The 23309-nt window shown below is 39.0% G+C and overlaps 1 pseudogene; it reads right to left on the bottom strand.

Annotated features, from left to right (window-relative positions):
* LOC127623564 (mediator of RNA polymerase II transcription subunit 23-like) overlaps window positions 1-23309 on the bottom strand; it is a 105395-nt pseudogene that overhangs the window by 9964 nt on the left and 72122 nt on the right.

Genomic DNA, 23309 nt, shown 5'->3' with positions numbered 1-23309 from the left:
TGTGTTTTAATTAGCAGAATGACAGTGACAATAATGTTCGTCACCTGTTATTGAAATATCATCATGACAACCTGTTTTGAAGAAGTCTGTCTTATCCCAATCAAGAAGATTGGAGCTGTACTTCCATGAAGGGAACCAAGGTGCTACCTAGATGACAGCCAAGTGGGTTGACTTGCTTCAAAAAGGACTTTGCAGAAACATTCTGGTAAATGTCTGATTATCCAAAATATCCAGAATTATATGTTGGATTTCTCTTAGTTTGAACAACATGGCCAGGGTCAGCTGAGGTCAAACTGCACAGTGAATGTTGTTGTGTTGGCCAATAAGCAAAGAGCTACACAAGACTAAAATGTCACAGTAATTGGAGGTCAATCTGTACTTAAAAAGCCACAGAGAAATAAAGATGAGGAGGAGTGCTAATAACTGTGTGTATATGACATTTCACACAAACATCAAGCCTGATAGTGAATATCTTGAAACTGATATATATATTTTTTTATATTTTTCTAAAGGTCAAAAATACTCAGTATTACCATATCTATCCTGGAAGAGGACTGGAGGGGTGTGCAAATATAAACCGTTTGAGAAACGCTAACCATCTCTGGAGTAGCCAGCATTTAGTAGGTGACTGCTGAACTATTTTTTTTTTGACAGGTCCCTAAAGTACAAATGAATATTTACAGGGACAGAGAGGTAAAGACACACAAAATCCACAGCACCACAGTAAAGCCATAACAAAAGAAATGAGAAGCACATTATTGGAAGGAGTCCAAGAAATGTTAAGAAAATAGCAGAAAATGTGAATAAAAATGATTTCACAGACATAAAGCGGAATATATAGTTCTGCTTGTGGACATCTAGTTTACTTGCTACTAGGGCTGGGATAAACGATTATTTTTTAAACGATTAATCTAGCGATATATTTTCGATGCATCTAACGATTCATTTTTCCAGTCCGACTCGATTTCGATTCGATTATCTCCCCATTAATTGACTAATAGCAATTTATACATGTTGATTTACATATCTGAATGAAAAATTCCTTAACATTGCAATATATGTTTATTGCTCTTAAAATTCCAAAATAAAAGACTATACAAGTGCAAAGTAATGCATTCTTAGTCAGAGGTAGCATTCAATAAAACCTTGAAGCCTTGAAAACACATAGGCCTAGCTTACTGAAAAAAAGTGCATCTTTTAATTCTTCTTTCAGATTAAAATAACAACAACTTGATGTCTAGCATTCAATAAAACAATAAAAAGGTCACCCAAAATACTTTAGAGCAATTGAAAGAATACAGTAACCAATGTAAACTTGAGGGCTTTAAGCTAATACAGAGAGTGCTTTTCCAACAAAATATAAATAAAAATGAACAGCGACAGTGGGAGCCAGCAGCCTGTCATGGCGTCCTTCCTGAACCAACAGAATTGAACATTTATGTTGAAAACACATAGTCCTAGCTTATTGAAAAAAGTGCATCTTTTAATTCTTCATTCACATAAAAATAACAACAACATATAGTAGTAATACACTCTGCCACTCACCTTTTTCTTAAACTCAAAATTCAAAAATAAAATTCAAGTAAAAGTGTACAAGAGCAAAATAATGCATTCTGATGTCTAGCATTCAATCAAAAAAAAAAAATAGGTCACCCAGCCACCCTTTGGTAGAGCTATTGAAAGAATAACTATTGTAAACTTGGGGGCTTTAAGCTAATACAGAAAGTGCTTTTCCAACAAAATATAAATAATAAAAATAAACATTCAGAATTCAACATTTATGTTGAACATACTGAAAAAAAGCATCTTCATTCACATGCAAATAACAACTTACACTCTGACACTTTCCTTTCACCTTAAGAATACTGTGTGTGTGTGTGTGTGTGTGTGTGTGTGTGTGTGTGTGTGTGTGTGTGCATGCGTTCGCGTGTGTGCCGGGTGGCGCCTCTTAAGGTGCTGGTGCATTGCCGTGGTGCTAGAATGGAAGGCCATCGCCATTTTGCAAAGATGACATATCACGGAATTGTTTCCTTTTAAATTAAAGAATTCCCATACTTTAGAGGAACGAGTGCATGCCGCCTTGCACTTCTGATAGTCTGAGGAGCCACTCGTGTTGCTACTACTCTCCGGCGCCGCCATCTTTGTTTTGGGTCTGACGAATCGACGCGCATATTTTGCGTCAACTTATTTTTTGCGTCGACGTCATCGATGACGTTGACACGTTGTCCCAGCCCTACTTGCTACTAAATGTCTCAAACAAAACTCAGAGGGGCAAATTCATTCAGTTGAGTTCGTCAGTCGGTCTTGTTCTCACAGGATGCGTTCTTGCGTTCCATTCCTTCTAAGCTATTTTTAATTGTCGGTCTATGTACACGTGAAAATGGTGTCTGGAGATCTCTGCATTCTGTCCAGCTGTCAAGAACGCGTCCTGTGTGAACGGCTCTCATTCTGTGTCTGCGCTGCTTGTGAGGTTTGTTGAGGTGCGCTGACTGCCCCCTGATGAAGTGCCTCAGATAAACACAAACTTACATGTACTTCAAGCTTGAATTGCACCAATGGTAGAAACATACTCTACATGCTTTTATAATGTAATTTATGTAAGGGTCAGGGGCATGATTACGTTTACATTTTTATATAATACATTGCACTAGATTAGCAACATGCACAAATATGGTACAACAGTTTAGTGAATTTGAGTTTTGTTTAAAACATTTAGAAGCAAGTAAGAACATGTCCAAGCATAGAACTATATAATTCGCTTTATGTCTGTGAAGTAATCTGTATTTCAGTGCAAAAATATCAACAACTCGCAACTCAGTGCCTAATAATTAAAAATAATGACATTGGCTTCTTATTCCATCACTCTGAAAACCGGGCACAGTCTGTGTATGTGCGCTCTTGTTCTGCTTCCTGTTTCCAAAGATGGACTCAAACTCTCTCTAGAGATCCAATGAGAATGACACATCTATGATGTGAAGGATCATGTCTTAGTGCAGGGGTTCTCAACCTTTTGCAAGATGGGCCCCCCCAAAGCTGGTTCATTGCAGTTGGGGCCCCATTGCCCCCCGCCCCGCCCCATGCTTTATTGTTGTTATTATTATTAGGGCCCAAGCACAAAGTGCGTAGGACCCTATTGTTTTCGTTAGGATTATTAGGGCCCAAGCACAAAGTGCGTAGGACCCTATTGTTTTCGTTAGGATTATTAGGGCCCAAGCACAAAGTGCGTAGGACCCTATTGTTTTCGTTAGGATTATTATTATTATTATTATTATTATTATTATTTTTTTTACGACTTACGGGGCACTTTTGGGGCTCTTAACATGCTCAAAAACTCTTGAAACTTTGCACACGGGTCAGAACCTGCGGTCATTAGGGCCGGGCTGAAGCTGGTACCCGGGCGTGGCAGGGGGGCTCGACAGCGCCCCCTGGAACAGGGGCCGAAAACTTGGTCTATAACTCAAACACGCTTGCATGTAATAATATGAAACTCGCTACACATATAGATCTCATCGTTTCATATATCCTTCATACTTTCACTTTTTACCCCAGACCAACAGGAAACCGTCTATTTAGGGTTGTTTGAAAAACGCACGCAATGGAATTTGGAATACTCCTCCCAGAGAACTCCACCAATCGCCACCAAACTCGGTCAGCATGATGTCAAGACATTGAGCATGAACAATTGCCGGCAGATTTTTGATATCTCTAACGGTTTGGCCGTGGCGAGGAAACGAAATGCTGGCGAGAAACGAGAAACAGTCAGAGTGTTATAACTTCTGCATACATTAATTGATCTCGATGAAACTTCAGCGGTGTGTTCGCTGTAAGAGGCCGATCGCATGGATGTGACTATTGTGAGTCAAAGTTATAGCGCCACCAACTGGCAGAAAGAAGTGTGTCACTTTCAAAATGCTTTAAAATCACCCACTTATTGTTACACGATTTACTTCAAACTTTAGGTGTATAATGTAAACACACGGCAGATGTAGACGTGTGAAAGGATTATTGATATCTTAAATACTGTTGTCGTGGCAGCTCTTCAAACTTGAATTTTCTTTTTTGATGCCTGGTGCAGGGGCTCAGTAGCGCCACCTTCAGACAAAAGTGGGGTATTGGTTTCATACTTTGACCTACAGTCAGATATTTTGGTTTGAATGTGGAACACATTGCACAAGAACTTTGAAGCTCAAAAAGCACATAAATGCAGCTTAAACAGCAAGGAAGTGTGTTATAACTTCAGCATACATTACTTGATCTCGATGAAACTTCAGCAGTTTCTTCACTGGAAGAGGCCGGTTGCGTGGATGTGACTATTGTGAGTCAAAGTTATAGCGCCACCAACTGGCAGAAGGAAGTGTGTCACTTTCAAAATGCTTTGAAATCACCCCTTATGTCTCAATTGAACAAACAGTTGATAAAGAAATCGGTATCAATATATTGAATTATTAATTATTTCAGTGATCAACTGTGATGTCCGGTTAAGATGAAAATAAACTATTACTCTGTCTAAGCGATTATCTTTCTGAAACACGTCACAAAAACTTACAGAAACGGATAACACAAACATGACGTTGGAAATATACACTTATCAGAATAGTTATATTAAACTTGTCTATTTCAGTTATAAAGCTGTCTCATATGTAATTTCTCCTTTAATTCTATAATATAACCACTAGATGGAGGTCTAAGCACATTTTCTGTATTCTCGTTGTTTTAACGTAAGAAGAAGACTTGTACGTGTTGACTGTTGAGAACGGTGTTTGGAGATTTTAAAAGACGCGGACCAGACGGAAAAACAAGACATACTGCATCACTGCGTTCGATATTTTAACGAGGGCCACTCGCTTGAGGACTCTTCAAAATGTATATAGGTCTCAGTTCTGGATGGAGTTATTTGCAGACCTTAGAGATGCTGGATACTTCAACGGGAGTCGTGAGCGTCATTGCTTTGGTGATACAATAAAAAATACTCTACAAAAAAAAAAAAAAAAAAAAAACAGGGTTTCCGCGGGGTCTTAAAAAGTCTTAAAAAGTCTAAAATTTCAAAATCACAATTTAAGGCCTTAAAAAGTCTTAATTTTGCTGAAGTATTGTGTTCTAGGTCTTAAATAATTTTTAACAGGTCTTAATTTTCCTACGTCCATGTAAATCTCATTTAAATGCTCCCTAGCGCTTTGGAATGTTTCTTTTTTTACTTCCGTGCTGTTGTAGTTTCTTATTTCGCTAGTCCAAATATAATTCGCTGTATTACGACTACAAAATAGACCAACATGCAACAGCCAGCTTTGAGCTTTCGTGTTATTGGCGCGAGTCTCTCGGATACAACAGAAAGACGTTAAACGGATTTTATTCAGCTATGACGAAGTGCAAGTTTAGCGATACTTGGCTTGAAAAATCTGAATTTCGTGCTTGGTTAAAGCCAGTTGCAAATAACGCATTTGAAGCCTACTGCTTATGCAAGAAAGCTATTAAATTGGGAATGTTGGGTGTACGGGCGCTGGAGTCTCATTCAAAAAGTGAAAAATATCTAACTGCTGTCAAGGGTCTCCAGCAAACTACAGCCATCAGCCATTACGCGCTTTGGAATAGCGGATGATGACTAATTTCCAAAATCACGGGACCGTTCGTGCTGATGTTCGACGAAAGTCTTCATCGCACCACCAAAACGAAACAGCTGGACCTGCACGTACGTTTTTCGTCTGCTGCGAATGGGTCGAGACTGCAATAAATAAAAATAAAAAGGAATAGGCTACAATGAATGATCTATGGCAGGGCTAGTATAATGGTGGCCCCCAGATCATCTTTATCTGGCCCTCCAACAGTTTTTTTATTTTTAAAAACCCTCACAATCTGATATCAAAGTGCCCTCTCAGCAAAGGTTTAGCGCGTTCATAGGCAACCGCATTCATCGGTGAGTTTAACAACGCTCATTGTGGGTACAACACCATTCATCGGTGAGTTTAACAACGCTCAACTGCAGGTAAAGCAGCACACAGAGGTGAGTTCAACCAAAACAACGCTAAACTGCATGTGGCTAATGTTTACACTCAGGGTACATTACGGCATGTTTTCCATAACGTTACGACGTTCTCAATATAATTCATAATCACACGTTTATAATGAACAACGCGTTATGGTTATTGTGTTATTAAAAACTGTGTACGCAGGTGTTACAGTTAACATGGTAACACTAAGTTACACCTGGTTCACTTGTATGTTACTGATTAAGAAGTAATGTAAAAAAAACAGTTATAACTGCATGAAGATGAATGGTAACACAATACTGGCAAAATACTGTTTACATCTTGCAAATGCATATGATTCAAGACTAGAATTCCCCCAGAACGGAGGGAGGGGCGGGGTGACCAAACCTCATTATCATTTAAAGTCATATGCACTGAAACGGCGTGCTGAAAACGGAGCTGTTTTTCAGCAGTTAAAATTAGTGTTTTCTTAAAATACTAATGAGAATTTTTAATAAAAGTATATTACAAAGTTTTCATTTAGACCCTAAAGATTCATATTAACTTGTACAAAAATGGCATTATATGACCCCTTTAAGGTTACAAATACACACACACACACACACACTCCATCATTGCAATCTTGACATTGCAGCCTGTTCATTATAGCCGCAATAAAATATAATAATAAAATAGTAAACCTACCATATAAAAATTACTCTGTTTAAATAGTCAGTAGTACAATTCGTATCATTCACAGTAAGCACCGCTCCACTGTGATGTTTCCAAGCATATTTTTACGCATGTAAAGAGGATGATTTTCTACGTCGGTATTGCAGCGTGAGTAAAGTACAAAGCCTATAATAACTGGCAGAAGGCAGTAAGAGAAACAGGAAGTCTGTTATAACTTCTGCATACATTAATTGATCTCGACGAAACTTCAGCAGTGTGTTCGCTGTAAGAGGCCGATCGCATGGATGTTGCTATTGTGAGTCAGTTATAGCGCCACCAACTGGCAGAAGGAAGTGTGTCACTTTCAAAATGCTTTTAAATCACCCCTTATGTCTCAAGTGAACAAACAGACCAACAGAAAGTCAGATATTTTGGTTTGAATGTGGATTTCTTGGAATTTGCACACATCTTCTCGACGGTCGAGCGAGCTTACGTTATTGCCCGTCGTGCGCTGGGCGACCCTAAAAGCCCAGGGTGGCGGTGCCACCGGCTTGGGCCCGTCATCGCTGCTCGCAGCTTTAATTATTATTATTATTATTATTTTTTTTACGACTTACGGGGCACTTTTGGGGCTCTTAACATGCTCAAAAACTCTTGAAACTTTGCACACGGGTCAGAACCTGCGGTCATTAGGGCCGGCCTGAAGCTGGTACCCGGGTGTGGCAGGGGGGCTCGACAGCGCCCCCTGGAACAGGGGCCGAAAACTTGGTCTATAACTCAAACACGCTTGCATGTAATAATATGAAACGCGGTACACATATAGAACTCGGTCAGCATGATGTCAAGACATTGACCATGAAAAATTGCCGGCAGATTTTTGATATCTCCAACGGTTTGGCCGTGGCGAGGAAACGAAATGATGGCGAGAAACGAGAAACAGTCAGAGTGTTATAACTTCTACATACATTAATTGATCTCGATGAAACTTCAGCGGTGTGTTCGCTGTAAGAGGCCGATCGCATGGATGTGACTATTGTGAGTCAAAGTTATAGCGCCACCAACTGGCAGAAGGAAGTGTGTCACTTTCAAAATGCTTTAAAATCACCCACTTATTGTTACACGATTTACTTCAAACTTTAGGTGTATAATGTAAACACACGGCAGATGTAGACGTGTGAAAGAATTATTGATATCTTAAATACTGCTGTCGCGGCAGCTCTTCAAACTTGAATTTTCTTTTTTGATGCCTGGTGCAGGGGCTCAGTAGCGCCACCTTCAGACAAAAGTGGGGTATTGGTTTCATACTTTGACCTAGAGTCAGATATTTTGGTTTGAATGTGGAACACATTGCACAAGAACTTTGAAGCTCAAAAAAGCACATAAATGAAGCTTAAACAGCAAGGAAGTGTGTTATAACTTCTGCATACATTACTTGATCTCGATGAAACTTCAGCAGTTTCTTCACTTGAAGAGGCCGATCGCATGGATGTGACTATTGTGAGTCAAAGTTATAGCGCCACCAACTGGCAGAAGGAAGTGTGTCACTTTCAAAATGCTTTAAAATCACCCCCTTATGTCTCAATTGAACAAACAGTTGATAAAGAAATCGGTATCAATATATTGAATTATGAATTATTTCACTGATCAACTGTGATGTCTGGTTAAGATGAAAATAAACTATTACTCTGTCTAAGCGATTATCTTTCTGAAACACGTCACAAAAACTTACAGAAACGGATAACACAAACATGACGTTGGAAATATACACTTATCAGAATAGTTATATTAAACTTGTCTATTTCAGTTATAAAGCTGTCTCATATGTAATTTCTCCTTTAATTCTATAATATAACCACTAGATGGAGGTCTAAGCACATTTTCTGTATTCTCGTTGTTTTAACGTAAGAAGAACACTTGTACGTGTTGACTGTTGAGAACGGTGTTTGGAGATTTTAAAAGACGCGGACCAGACGGAAAAACAAGACATACTGCATCATTGCGTTCAATATTTTAACGAGGGCCACTCGTACGCTGTACACGGTGTAAGCATCAGCTTGAGGACTCTTCAAAATGTATATAGGTCTCAGTTCTGGATGGAGTTATTTGCAGACCTTAGAGATGCTGGATACTTCAACGGGAGTCGTGAGCGTCATTGCTTTGGTGATACAATAAAAAAATACTCTACAAAAAAAAAAAAAAAAAAAAAAAAAAAACAGGGTTTCCGCGGGGTCTTAAAAAGTCTTAAAAAGTCTAAAATTTCAAAATCACAATTTAAGGCCTTAAAAAGTCTTAAATTTGCTGAAGTATTGTGTTCTAGGTCTTAAATAATTTTTAACAGGTCTTAATTTTCCTACGTCCATGTAAATCTCATTTAAATGCTCCCGCAGCGCTTTGGAATGTTTCTTTTTTTTACTTCCGTGCTGTTGTAGTTTCTTATTTCGCTAGTCCAAATATAATTCGCTGTATTATGACTACAAAATAGACCAACATGCAACAGCCAGCTTTGAGCTTTCGTGTTATTGGCGCGAGTCTCTCGGATACAACAGAAAGACGTTAAACGGATTTTATTCAGCTATGAGGAAGTGCAAGTTTAGCGATACTTGGCTTGAAAAATCTGAATTTCGTGCTTGGTTAAAGCCAGTTGCAAATAACGCATTTGAAGCCTACTGCTTATGCAAGAAAGCTATTAAATTGGGAATGTTGGGTGTACGGGCGCTGGAGTCTCATTCAAAAAGTGAAAAATATCTAACTGCTGTCAAGGGTCTCCAGCAAACTACAGCCATCAGCCATTACGCGCTTTGGAATAGCGGATGATGACTAATTTCCAAAATCACGGGACCGTTCGTGCTGATGTTCGACGAAAGTCTTCATCGCACCACCAAAACGAAACAGCTGGACCTGCACGTACGTTTTTCGTCTGCTGCTGAATGGGTCGAGACTGCAATAAATAAAAATAAAAAGGAATAGGCTACAATGAATGATCTATGGCAGGGCTAGTATAATGGTGGCCCCCAGATCATCTTTATCTGGCCCTCCAACAGTTTTTTTATTTTTAAAAACCCTCACAATCTGATATCAAAGTGCCCTCTCAGCAAAGGTTTAGCGCGTTCATAGGCAACCGCATTCATCGGTGAGTTTAACAACGCTCATTGTGGGTACAACACCATTCATCGGTGAGTTTAACAACGCTCAACTGCAGGTAAAGCAGCACACAGAGGTGAGTTCAACCAAAACAACGCTAAACTGCATGTGGCTAATGTTTACACTCAGGGTACATTACGGCATGTTTTCCATAACGTTACGACGTTCTCAATATAATTCATAATCACACGTTTATAATGAACAACGCGTTATGGTTATTGTGTTATTAAAAACTGTGTACGCAGGTGTTACAGTTAACATGGTAACACTAAGTTACACCTGGTTTACTTGTATGTTACTGATTAAGAAGTAATGTAAAAAAAAACAGTTATAACTGCATGAAGATGAATGGTAACACAATACTGGCAAAATACTGTTTACATCTTGCAAATGCATATGATTCAAGACTAGAATTCCCCCAGAACGGAGGGAGGGGCGGGGTGACCAAACCTCATTATCATTTAAAGTCATATGCACTGAAACGGCGTGCTGAAAACGGAGCTGTTTTTCAGCAGTTAAAATTAGTGTTTTCTTAAAATACTAATGAGAATTTTTAATAAAAGTATATTACAAAGTTTTCATTTAGACCCTAAAGATTCATATTAACTTGTACAAAAATGGCATTATATGACCCCTTTAAGGTTACAAATACACACACACACACACACACACTCCATCATTGCAATCTTGACATTGCAGCCTGTTCATTATAGCCGCAATAAAATATAATAATAAAATAGTAAACCTACCATATAAAAATTACTCTGTTTAAATAGTCAGTAGTACAATTCGTATCATTCACAGTAAGCACCGCTCCACTGTGATGTTTCCAAGCATATTTTTGCGCACGTAAAGAGGATGATTTTCTACGTCGGTATTGCAGCGTGAGTAAAGTACAAAGCCTATAATAACTGGCAGAAGGCAGTAAGAGAAACAGGAAGTCTGTTATAACTTCTGCATACATTAATTGATCTCGACGAAACTTCAGCAGTGTGTTCGCTGTAAGAGGCCGATCGCATGGATGTTGCTATTGTGAGTCAGTTATAGCGCCACCAACTGGCAGAAGGAAGTGTGTCACTTTCAAAATGCTTTTAAATCACCCCTTATGTCTCAAGTGAACAAACAGACCAACAGAAAGTCAGATATTTTGGTTTGAATGTGGATTTCTTGGAATTTGCACACATCTTCTCGACGGTCGAAGCGAGCTTACGTTATTGCCCGTCGTGCACGGCGACCCTAAAGGCCCAGGGGTGGCGGTGCCACCGGCTTGGGCCCGTCATCGCTGCTCGCAGCTTTAATTATTATTATTATTATTATTATTATTATTATTATTATTATTATTATTATTATAATTGGCAGTAGCACCAGACTTCTAATGTGAGCTTGCAGGCATTATTATTATGAGTAGTAGTAGGCCTATCATCATTACTAGGCTATTGCTATATAATTATATGAGGTTACATGCTTTATTGTTGTTATCAACAGCTGGATGCTGAATTATTATTGTATTATTATCATCATCAGTAGGCCTATTATCATTACTAGGCTATTGCTATAATTGGGAATTGGCACCAGACCTCTGATATTAATTTATGCTTTATTATTGTTATTATTACTAGGCCTAATAGTAGGCATCATCTGCATTTTTTACAGAAGCTTGCTGGTAGGTGATGTTAATGTGAGACCTGAGCCTGCTTTGCCTTGCAAAGATCCTCAATTCTTGGCTCAATGTTTGATAAACATAGCCTCAAATCATCCTCGATTTGTGCACGATTGCGGTATTTCGTTTTGAGTGCAGTCATTTTTGAGAATCCTGCCTCACACAAATATGTCGACACGAAAGGAAGGAGAATCTTCAAGGCGACGTCACAGAGTTCAGGGTATTCCTGCATCAATGCTGCCCAGAATGACGAAATGACGATGTATTGTGCATTGTATATTGTGTGTATTGTTTGCTGTACATTGTATATTATTATTGTGTTGTGTATGTATGTTGCTCGGAACTGCACACAAGAATTTCACTTACTGTTGCACTTGTGTACATGGTAGTGTGACAATAAAGTGATTTGATTTGATTTGAAAGAGGGCAGGAGCTAAAGAGTTCCTTCAGTCTACTGTCACTCTTCAGCTCAATAAGATGTTCCTGCATATCAATTGATAGCTCGTTTGCTGTGCACACAAACGGATCTCGAACCCACGCAAAAGAGCGATAATCCTCTTTAAAGTACGTCGCAAATTGTTTTCTCATTGCTGACAGGTGCTCAGACGCTGATTGAAATAGGGAGGAGAAATCGTGTGGCGTGCCTGCATCAGTGATAAAGTCTGCAAGGCTGGGGAACATGTCGCAGTTCCCTCGACTGATGCGGCCATGCCAGAGGTCTAGTTTTTGTGTGAAGGTGTGCACTTTGTCTGCAAGGAGCAAAATATGACTTTCGCGGCCTTGCAAAGACAGGTTGAGGCCATTCAAGCGGTCAAATATATTGACCAAATAGGACAGAGACGCAAGCCACATAGTGTCATCCAGATGCTTCGCCAGATCTGATTTGATTTCTGTCAAAAACCACTTCACCTCCTCTCGCAGCTCATACAACCGCTGTAACACCCGCCCCCTGGAGAGCCAGTGAACTTCAGTGTGCAGAAGCAGCTGTTCATGCCCTGACAACATCTGACAGAGGACCCCAAACAAGCGAGAGTTTAGCGGCCGTGATTTGATGAGATTTATTATTTTCATGGATTGGTTCAGCACGGAGTCAAAGAGAACCGGCATTTTTTTAGCAGCTAGTGCTTCGCGATGGACCATGCATTGTGTCCATTTCACAAGTGGAGCTACTTGCTCAACGCGAGCAGCTAGGCCACGCTCACGCCCCGTCATTGCCTGCGCACCATCCATGCATAGGCCAACGCATCGGTCCCAAGCCAAACCATTTTCACTGATAAAAATATCAAGGACATTGAAAATGGCTTCTCCTGTAGTGTGCGACTGAAGAGGCCGGCAAAACAGGACATCGTCCTCAATCGCCTTGTCCCGCAGATACCTGACATAGGTGAGGAGCTGTGCCTGCCCAACAATATCAGTGGATTCGTCCAGCTGCAGCGCGTAGTAAGGACTCTTTTTTACGAACTCTATCAGTTGCTCTCTGATATCATTGGACATGTCTACAATTCTCCTAGCGACTGTGTCATTGGACAGTGGTACTGCACCGAGTTTGGCTGCTGCACTATCGTCTATCATTATTCTGCACGTCTTGCGCTGCTGGCAAAATGAGAGTCTCGGCGACTGTATGCTGTTTACCCAGTTTACCGATCCTTTTGGCCACTACATACGATGCCTCCAAACACGGTTTAGACACAGTGCTGTGCACTGAAATGGTTGCCTGTTGCTGATGGAGGCCATCAAGCTTTCTTGTAAAATATTCAGCTGGTTTATTTTTAATGCCAGCATGCTTTGTTTCGAGGTGCCTTTTTAATTTGCAGGGCTTCATAGTGTCGTTTGCCAGCACCTCGGCACACACGACACACTGAGGTCTCAGATCAGCCGTGACTGTAAACCCAAATTGCAGGTATGCTTCATCGTACCTTCGAAGCTTTTTTGCAGCTGGTGGTGCGTCGGTTTTCAATAAAGTTTAGGCAATATGTAACTGTGTGTGTGGTGTATGTTGAGAGACGTATCAGGGGCTAATCAGTCGGGACTTAGGCACAATCTTTAATTAAACGAACAAAATAATTATTTTGCAGATAATTCAGATTTTATTTTAATACTTAACGATTGTAGTCCTCGTCAGTGTGTGTGTGTGTGTGTGTGTGTGTGTGTGTCTTAGTCGTGTGGGTAGTTTTAGCTAAGTGTAGCTACTGCCTAGCAGTTAAAAAAAATACTGGCTAGGGCTGAGATTTGATCTAATCTTAAAAAGAATGTTTGTGGGTTTAGTCTTTAAAAAGACTGTTGGGGTTTTGTAGTAAAGGCCTATGTAAATCGAGATTGATAAGACTAGCGAGAGCTGGCACAAGCGAACTTGGCAAGAGACTAGACTAGAGTGAATGGAAAGCTATGTCGTGAGTCAATTTAAATGCAGTGATTTATTTTTGTGTGAGAGTGAGTGAACATTTACATTTATACCCCGTTCTGTAAGCCAGGGCGGGAACGGCGGCGGCCATGCGCATGCGCGATTCATTTGCAGCCTGGACGCGGATGGGTGTGTGTCTCCTCTCTGCTCTGACTGCTGCGCGAGGCTACTGAGAGACTGACCGCCTGTGAGTGCTTTTGGACGGGAGAGGGGCTCACGGCAGCACCCGCTGTTCGTTGAGCACAGTAGGCCTAACTGCAGAATGATTCGTGCTTTCGAGTCTCCAAACACCACAAAAGTCTCCAAAATCACCAGTAAAAGTCGCTGGATTTGTCGCTTTTGACAAAAAAAAAAAAGCCGCCAGGAGGATGATTTGTTTGTGTTATAATCAGTGCTTGAAGTGGGGGGAAAAGGTGGCAGCACTCTCTTTGCATTGGCAAATCATGACATTTTTAAACAAAAAACAAAACTTGGAGATATTGCTGTTACAACAATGTATTGTTATTTATTTAGCATAGCGCATCTCACAGCAATACTCAATCGTGTTTTGAATGATTCAGTGTTGTGAACGAATCGCTTGAGTCAAAGATTCAATGACCTATTCACAAACATCTGTCTCATTCTTGATGAATCGGCCGTTTGAACGAATCGTTTGAATGAACGACTCAATGACTTGCTTAATGAAACCGCTTATGCTTATCACCTGCATTTGCGCTCACTATCGACAAACCAATCCAAAACTTTTTTTTTTAACTCAGTCCAAACACAATTTAATTTTTATTCAGGAGTTATGTATATACAAAACTATAACTTTTTATGACAGTAGTTTAGTGATAAAAAAATGTGCCCAAAATTATTTTTTTTCCAGTTTTTTTCCCTTCCTTTTTTTTTTTTTTTTTTTTTTTATTAACAGACAGACATACAAACCAAAATAGTGCATTAACGAACAATATAGTAATTCCATAATTCCAGAAGTGAAAATAACTGTGTGTGTGTGTGTGTGTGTGTGTGTGTGTGTGTGTGTGTGTGTGTGTGTGTGCATAAGCAAAATAACCATTTATTATTTATTACCATCATCATTACCATCACCACCACCACTCCTCACTACCAACATGCTGCCAACATTGTATCAGTCAATTTTTATTTCTATTCTTATTTCCATCTTTCCTCCTATGTAACAATTACCATTGTCAGCACTCTTCAAAAATAAAAGATACTTTAATAAGATAATATAAGATAACCCTCCCCCCACATCTCTTCAATCCCTATTTTCTCCTAAAAATTATTATTTATTTATTTATTTTTAGTTTTTTTCTCTCTGTATGTTATGTGTAGTGTTTAATGTGCATTAAAACAAGGGGTACAGTGTGAGAGTGTCTCAACTTGGGACAGAGATGCTGTCCCATGGAAACCACTTCTCTCTTGTCTTGCCTGCCTAAGTGTTTGAGGTTTTTCAGTGTATATATACATACATACATTTTATTTTAAAATGAAACTTTTCCTCTCTATTCTACGTTGTGATGCATTAAAAACACATGAAAAGATTAGGGGGGAATTTTGGAAACAATCAATTAATTTAACTACAGCAGTAGTGAAAACACCAGGTTAGTAATTCCAAAACAGTACTAACAATGGTAATAATAATAATAGTATTAATAAGAACAATAATGATACTGATGACAATGATGGCAATGGTGATAGCAATGATGAGAGCAACGACAATAACAACAGAAAAAAAAAAAAAAAAAAAAATTATATATATATAGTAATCATAACAGTAACAATAATGATAATAATGGCAATGATGACAAAAATATAGTAATATCCGTGGGTTGATTAAAAAGGAGGGAGGAGTCGAAGTTGAAAGGAGAGAGAGGATTCATAGTTGTAAGAGATCAGAAAGTGTTGGATGGCAGAGGTCGGTTTCAGATGCGTAATTATAAGGGGGAGATGTGTATTCCATTGTAATGAAGTCTGTAATAAGATTTTTCCAATGGTTAATGTGTATTTTGTTACGAGTTTTCCAGTTCATGAGGATAGTTTTCTTTGCGATGGTTAGAGCTATGAGGAGCATTTTAGAGTTTATAGTTTTATCAGTGATTATTGTGAGGTCCCCAACAAGCAAAAGAGAGGGCGATAGTGGGATGTGGTAGCCGACCATAGTGGATAGTGACTGTGTGACCTCTTCCCAAAAGTGCTTGATTGGAGTGCAGTGCCAGGTTGCATGGATGTATGTATCTATAGAATTGTGATTGCAATGTGTGCAAACTTCTGATGTGAAACCCATTTTGGCTAATCTATTGCCCGTGTAATGTGTTCTATGAAGTGTTTTGTATTGTATTAATTGAAGATTTGCATTTTTGGACATGAGAAAGATGTTTTTACAGATTTGGGTCCAGAAGTTGGTATCAGGAGCTATTGAAAGATCGTTTTCCCATTTTATTGTTGGTAAGTCTATGGTCTGAAGTTGATTTGAAATCATTTTGTATATTTTAGAGAGAAGTTTCTTTGGAGAGGAAATGTTAACCAAGTCAGATATTGCCGGTGGAAGTTCTAAATTTGTGGCTCTGATGTTCATTTTTGCCAGAACAGAAGATTTGAGTTGTAAGTATTTTAAAAATTCATTGCTCCGATGCCAAACTCCTGGGCCAATTATGGAAATGTTGTTAATGTGTTAGTTTTGAAAATATGGTTAATGTGGGTGATACCCCTTTCAGCCCATGTGCCAAAATTCAGTGTTTTCTTATTGCTTATGAAGTCACGGTTATTCCACAGTGGGGTGAGGTTAGATGGAGCTAGTATAGAATTTGTGATTTGGTGAAATTTCCACCAGGCTGTCAGAGTGGCAGCTATAGTTACTGCATTAAAACATATGTGTTGTTTGATTGATTTGGTGAGGAATGGTATGTCAGCTATATTTAATTCTTTGCATAGTGATTGTTCTATATCTAGCCATATAGTATCTGATTGGGTGGGGTGGATCCATTTGTATATGTATTGCAGTTGGTTAGCCATTGAGTAATAATAAAAATTTGGTGCTTCTAGTCCTCTTTGAACCTTGTTTTTTTGTAGTGTAGTGAGTTTTATCCTTGGTGTTTTATTTTTCCAGTAGAAGTGAGTGATAATGGAGTCTAGTGATTTAAACCAGGTGAGTGTGGGGTGGGTTGGAATCATTGAAAATAGATAATTAATTTTTGGTAAAGTCGTAATTTTTATTACTGCTAGCCTGCCAATTATGGAGATTGAAAGGTTGAGCCATCGAAGCAAATCGTCTTCTATTTTTTTTAGCAGTGGTGTGAAGTTGAGTGTTACCAACTCTGACAGTCTGGAGGAAATCTTAATGCCTAGGTAAGTGATGTAATCATGACATATAGGTATAGGTGATTGGTGGGGTGCCACATCCCATTTGGTTTTATGTAAAGGGAGGACGGAAGATTTATTCCAGTTTATTGCGTAATCTGATATTTTTGAAAAGGACTGGATTGTTTTAATTATTTCTTGAGTAGATGCTAGAGGTTCTTGTATAAATAGTAGAATATCATCTGCATAAAGTGAAATTTTATGTGTTTGTTGTAGTGTTTCAATACCTTTGATTGCTGGGTTTTGGCGGATAGCTGCTGCTAAGGGTTCAATAAAAATAGTGAATAGGGATGGAGAGAGTGGACATCCCTGCCTCATCCCCCTGTACAGTGTGAAGCTTTGTGAGGTTAGTCCATTGGTTGTGACTGTGGCAGATGGTGATGTGTATAAAATCTTGATCCAGTTAATAAATGACTCTCCAAAGCCAAATTTTTGTAATGTGGTGAATAAAAATTTCCAGTTGACCCTATCAAAAGCTTTTTCAGCATCTAATGTGGCAATGAAAGTATCTTTCTGTTGTACTGATGAGTAATGCATTAAATTGAATAACCTGCGGGTATTGTTGGATGCGTGTCTGCCTTTTATAAAGCCGGTCTGATCAGGGTGGATGATATAAGGTATAATTTTTTCAATTCTATGGGATAATGCTTTGCTAATAATTTTTATGTCGACATTAAGTGAAATAGGACGGCAGTTAGATGTAAGGGTGTGGTCTTTGTTAGTTTTTTTTCCCTTCCATCGTAGCCTACTCGCACCCCCCCGGGAGAGTGTCCGGGCGCGCCCCACCGGTTGAGAACCACTGTCTTAGTGAATCGATACCAGAGAAACCATTACTATCGAGATGTCATTATGGTTACCCAGCATTCCCACTCTTTAAGGAATATTTCAGGATCAGCACATCTTATGTTGAGTGAGGGCTTGTTTGGTTCAGGATCGCCTGCTGTAAGTTGTGATATGCCATTTTATATATACTGTTTATTTTTCATAAAGTCATAAAGCAAAATGTGATGATAATTCATCTGTTTATTATACATGTGGACATCACACTTATTCTCACTGAATTTTGGTCTCTGAGTGAAACACGTTCACTCGTTGTATTTTACTTATCAAGAGCTTTCCAAAGAAATATGACACATGTGTGTGTGTGATCTTTACTGGTCCTAAATATGAATATGATCACAAATGTACGAATCCTGAAAATGGAACACTTCTAATTTATCAGCAAATTTAGTAGTATTTTACAATTGTCAGATCAGCTATATTCATTGCTATATTCAGTGTAAGCTTTAAAATTACACCTACTTTTTTGTGTAGATCAAGCAAGTGGTTGTTGAATAATACCATACTATCACTACCCCATTTAGGGGGCCTGCTACCTGGACGCTCTGGATTTTAGTGGTTAAATTAAGTAATTGTCATCAAGTAATTGTCTCATTTCTATGTAAATTAAGTTCATTATGGATTGATTTTTATTAACAAAAATCTGTGCTTTCATTTACAGAGATATTTGCAGTGCTATTACCGCCCGAGGAAAGCAGGCAGTAAACTGATTATTTTTTTAAAGAGTTGTTTATGTACATTCTTTATTGAGCATATCAGCAGAAATTCATCAAATAATGATCAAATGATGGAGAAGAGTGTTATAACCTGGCATATATCCAGATGCACGTGTAGTCAAGTGCAGTTTCAGCATGTTAAAGATATATATACAGGCATCTGAGCACAACCGTTTATTCAGATCGGTTTGCAGTTATAACATTAAATAATCCATACTTTTTATTTATGAATGGATGGAAAAGTCTTTTCACAATTTACAGTAATTTCTCCAGTGTTCATTTAATCGATTTCAGATTTACCACCTCTAAACTAAACTGTCACAAGTCTGACTAGTGTGAAGCATTTACATTTAGTCTGATATAGTTTATATTAGTTTGATGTATGCTGTTAGCGTTTAACATCTTGTGTTACCTTATGGTAGGTCATGTGTTTGGTGTGACAGTCACTCTGTAGCCAGTGTTCTGGAGCGTTCTCTTTCACAAAATCACTCACACGGTTGCGGAAGTCATTTGGTTTGAGAAGCAGGAGTTGAATGATGACGTAACACGCCTGAGCCTCGTTGCCCTCGTGACTCCTCATCACCTGCATGAAAACACACACACACACACACAATGCTCAATGCAATCCAGAAGTGTGTCAGCTTTGCTTTGTAATTACAACCACGTTTGACAGTAATCAGATCATTTTCACCATGTTTGATAGCGTCAAAACAACAATCTCCAAATGCACAGCCACCATTCTATCACACAGGGTTGACAACTGTCCAATATTTGCCAGGACGTTCAGTATTTTGGCCAAAATGACGATGTCCCATACAGGATGCCTAGTGTCCTGTATTGTAGAGTCAAGAGGATTGAGGTATTGAAGTCAAGATCGATGAAAGTCAGAGTTCATTTGGACTGCTCACATATATCAGAATATGAGACACAAAAACAAGATGTTCATGTCATAAATTCTATAAAAATGAGAAAAATGTGAGAATTTCAAATGATCCCTATCAGGCAATGCAATAAATGCAACAGGTATTACTTTATCTGTGTTTTTAGTTTACAGTTTTATTGTAGTTCTACTATTTTAACCATAACCAAGTTTACATGCATAGTTTGAGGCAGACATTTTTTAAACAAAAATATTTAAGGGTCTCCCATTGAACTCGTATTAGACATATCATGTGTTTCTCCTCTCAAATGTATAGTATTCTTGTGTGCATTTATTATTTTTCTCTTGCTTAGGAGACCTGACTGGAGTCACTCAGCACACCCTGAATTCAAACTCATGACTCCAGGTGTGACAGTCAGCGTCAATACTCGCGGAGATACCCAGACCTCCGCACAATAACTCTTGATATATTTAAAAGATTTGATGTGACTAACCTGGCAAGCTCTGCAAAACCAGAAATTATTATATTAAACTTAAACTGGTCCCTCCAGGATTTTGCTGCACTTTTTCTTAAGGATTGCAGCCCAAAATAACAGAATTCGCTGTGGCTTTATTCAGAAATGTTTATGCCTTTTGCAGTTTTTTGCTTCATTTCACTAACGGGTTAATTACCTCACTCAAACATCCTGAATCACTATATCCAAAACACAAATGTAATATCTAAATTCAACTTTAACCTAAATGAATCTTACATATAACACATATTCATCTGTAATATGTCTGATACATGTTTAAATAAACAGTTCATAAATGTATCAATACATTTTATATAATTGAATATTTTGGTTTAAATATAAAAGTTTGGTTACAGTTTCATACATGCGTTTGTCGTTTTGCACATTATCGTCAACTAAAATGTAATTTTTGTCAACTAAAGCTATGTGCCATTTTAGTTTACTAAATGAAATACTGACTACATTTAAAAGACTTTTTTTTAAATGACACAATATAACAAATAAAAATACTGTGTGTGGCTGCATAAGACTATTACAGGTATTAAAACTAGAGCAGCTCAAAGTGCAAAATGCAGACAGGGTTGAAAAGTACAAAAGCGCAGCGGGTCACTGTGCACTGCAGGCCGGGGTCCGTGTCAGTTGTCACTGACCGATCAGACTGATAAATGGAGCATGCACAGGACAGCAGGAAGCTCATTGATCAGGCACTGTGAGGGCCATCCCTCTGGGCTGTTTATAGTACAAATACATCAGAGCAGAGCTTCTGTTAACCTCTCACACTTGAATGGTGTTTCACATGTAAGTATTTGCCCCCATCCTGATTTCTTCTGTTTTTGTGTGAATCTAATACTAAATTGTTTCAAAAATTCAAACTAATTCTAACATAAAAAAGACACTGAGTAAACACAAAATACAGTTTTTTTTAATGATAATGTTATTTATTGAAGCAAAATAATTATCCAATAACAACTGGACCTGTGTGAAAAAGTATTTGCTCACTTAATCCCCAAATCTATAAATCTGCATTCATAATAAGGTTCAGCTGGACTAGACACACTCTGACCTGATAACTGCCAACCCCGTTCAATCAAATCAACACTTAATACAACTTTTACAGCTGCAGGAAGTTGTCTAAAAGGTCTCACCCAGTAGCACACTATGCCAAAGCCAAAAGAAATTCCAGAAATGATGAGGAAAGACGTGACTGAAATACATCAGTCTGGGAAGGGGTACAAAGCCATTTCAAAGACTCTGAGACTCCAAAGAACCCCAATGAGAGCCATTATCTCCAAATGAAAACTTAGCACAGTAGTGAACCTTCCCTGAAGTGGTCAACCTTCCAAAATTCCTCCAAGAGCACAGCGACGACTCACCCAGGAAGTCACAAAAAAGCCAAGGACAACATCCGAGGAACTGCAGGCTCCTCTCGCATCAATAAAGGTCACCAATGATCATGATGAGGTGTTTTCAGTGTATGAGCTCTACACATTCATTTTGAAGCGTGCATCACTTGCAGATTATTTATTCATTCAATTAAATCAGACACTTTTTTTTGTTTAATTATCACACTAGGACATATCACAAGTTTTATTAGATTTTTGTACATTCAAAAAGACTTTGTCCAAATATTTTATATTCCACAACATGCCTTTTATTGTTAAAGCCATTTTTAGGACTAGATTCAGTGTTTTCTGCATACTACATGTGGTAACTGCAGTATAAACTGACCGATCGCTGAATTATTGAAAATTAATTCCCGAGATACAGTATTAAGGCCCAATTACCACCACACCAACCCAGTGTGAATTCTTTTTAAACACAATCAGTGGTCTGACTGTCATCGTTGTCTAAAGCTTATAACTCACAGGGATGCAAACTCATGAGGGGCGGAAAAAGTGAGACAATCACTGATCCACAAACATGTTTTCCTGAGTTAATTTTTTTTAAGAATAAGCTAAAAGCACCAACTTAAAATATTGTAATATTCTGGTATGGCAAATTATCTGCACAGTTGTGCATAATTAGCTGAAAAATAAAGGGAATTTGGTGTGGCTTGCTTCAGATGCCTGTATTATTGCTTCTAATAATATGAATGAGTATCGATTATGTCTTTACTTTCTCATTTATTACAATTTGCATGTTAAATCTACTGACTTCAGTCGAATGTTTAAGCATTATAAGAACATCGCAGGTGTTCTGTATGATTATCCTACAGCATTTAAACTGCTGAGCATGACTTTTATGACACAACAATATTAGCCTAATAATAATAATAATAATCATTTTGAGATTCAATAATGTTCTTTTGGTCATTTCACATGAGTTCAGTCGAGGCGTCAACGCTCCATTCAACGCCAGCATCAAGTGCTGCATTGCCCTCCTCATGACAAGCATTGAAGAAAGCGTCACAGACGGCGGATTTAGAAGTTTGCCATGCACGAATGCGGGAGGTGTGCACAATCAACTGAATTGAAAACGTCTAGGTTACGTATGTAACCTCCATTCCCCGATGGAGGGAACAAGACGTTGTGTCAGAGAAGCGACACTAGGGGTCTCTCTTGAGCGCCGATATTCACCTCTGAACTATGAAAAAAGGCCAATGAGAGTAGGCAACCAGTATTTGCATGTCCCGCCCCCGGACATACGGGTATTTAAGCGGCGCAAATACGGGAGTTCATTCAGGATTTTTCTGAGGAGCCGGAAATGGTCCGGCCACAACAGGGGCTCGGCTCAGCGACGTGGCAGGGGAGACACAACGTCTCGTTCCCTCCATCGGGGAACGGAGGTTACATACGTAACCTAGACGTTCCCCTTCTTTTGCTCTCTCCACGTTGTGTCAGAGAAGCGACACTAGGGGTCCACTTAAAAAGAGCCATGCGCTGAGCCGTGTACGTGATTTGCTGATACAGGAGCGAGCAGGTATTCCTACGTGCAGAATGACCAACTGTATCAGGCTGCACGTACCCTTCCCCAATGCCCCATTTAAGCCATCAGGATTCCTTATCATTACCCTGGAGGGGGGAACAAGGTGATGGCTGCCAACATGGGAATGGGCCAGCCTGGCTGGGCCTCTTTTCTCTCTATGTTTCTCGCATAGAGCAACTACGGCCGGGGCCCTTACACGCATTGAGGGAAGGGGGTCTTAGCCCTTATTAGGGCGG

This window comes from Xyrauchen texanus, chromosome 30 (genome assembly GCF_025860055.1).
Source record: "Xyrauchen texanus isolate HMW12.3.18 chromosome 30, RBS_HiC_50CHRs, whole genome shotgun sequence".
Taxonomy (NCBI): Eukaryota; Metazoa; Chordata; class Actinopteri; order Cypriniformes; family Catostomidae; genus Xyrauchen; species Xyrauchen texanus.
This window is presented reverse-complemented; position numbering and strand designations above follow the sequence as displayed.